Source organism: Petaurus breviceps, unplaced genomic scaffold (assembly GCF_028583685.1).
Source record: "Petaurus breviceps papuanus isolate PSGF00001 unplaced genomic scaffold, PetGlider_PUasm1.0 90919, whole genome shotgun sequence".
Classification (NCBI taxonomy): Eukaryota; Metazoa; Chordata; class Mammalia; order Diprotodontia; family Petauridae; genus Petaurus; species Petaurus breviceps.
The window spans coordinates 15,293,099-15,294,193 of NW_027187378.1; positions in this window are offsets into that span (position 1 = coordinate 15,293,099).

Consider the following 1,095-nt stretch of genomic DNA (forward strand, 5'->3'; position numbering starts at 1 on the left):
TCATAAGTCTCTCTCTCTCTCTCTCTCTCTCTCTCTCTCTCTCTCTCTCTCTGTCTCAGAAAAAAGCGAGCACTCTATGAAGTTTTCTTGAAGTCCTCTAGAGGGGGCAATCACTTTAAGACCTGCTAAGGACATTATTTATACTTCCTGAGTACATATACATCATGTGTAACCTCAGTCTCCAAACCCACTGGTAGGAGACTTTCTCCTTATTGAGGGAGAGCAATGCCCCATGCTATGTGAGGGGTAGGATAGAGTTGTCCAGGTTCTTGGAGTTTCTTTGGGTTTTGCAGTCCCTTTGGGTGCTTCTGTCTTCCAGCTTTGAGAGAGAAGATGGAAGACACCAACTCTATTTCAGTTTACTGAAGGAAAAGTTTCTGAGAAGGAGATGACATGAGATGATTTTTCACTATAGTTGTTTGTGTAGGTATCATATCCCAGCATTTGACTGGAAGCTCTGTGTGGGCAGGGACTATCATGTCTTAACTTTGCATCTCCTCTAGCACCCAGCAAAGTTCACTGTAAATAGCAGGCACTCAAAAATATTGGTTCCCATTTCTGGAATGCACTCTCTCCCTACCTCCACTTTTACCTACTTTTCTTAAAAGCACAGCTGAACCTCACTGTTTGTAGTCATGGAATTATTTTGCCTTACTTTTGTAACATGGGTGGTACAGAACAGTCACAGATATCCAGGAATTCTTAAATTTTCAGTGCATATAAAGCTATGTTACAAATTTGGTGCTTTTAAAATGGTTTCCTGGGCAATCCAGCATATTTTACTTTATCCTTAAAAGCTTATTCTGAGAAGGGTCCCCTAGGATTCACCTAATTGCCAAAGGGTCCATTACACAAAATAGTTAAAGAATCCCTCCTGTACATCACGTGAGAGCTCTGGGGGCCAGCTTCTGGTCATAAAGGACATCAATAAGAGTCCCTTAATTGGCTGCTGAGCCAGAAGAGCTAATGACTCATGGAACCTTTTGAAAGAGGAGACAAGTTTTTTTTTTTTTTGCTGGGTCTCTTAGCTATGACTTTCCAGGTAACAAGATATGATTTTCAATGAGGGGTGAAGGACAATTCTTCAGGATCCAA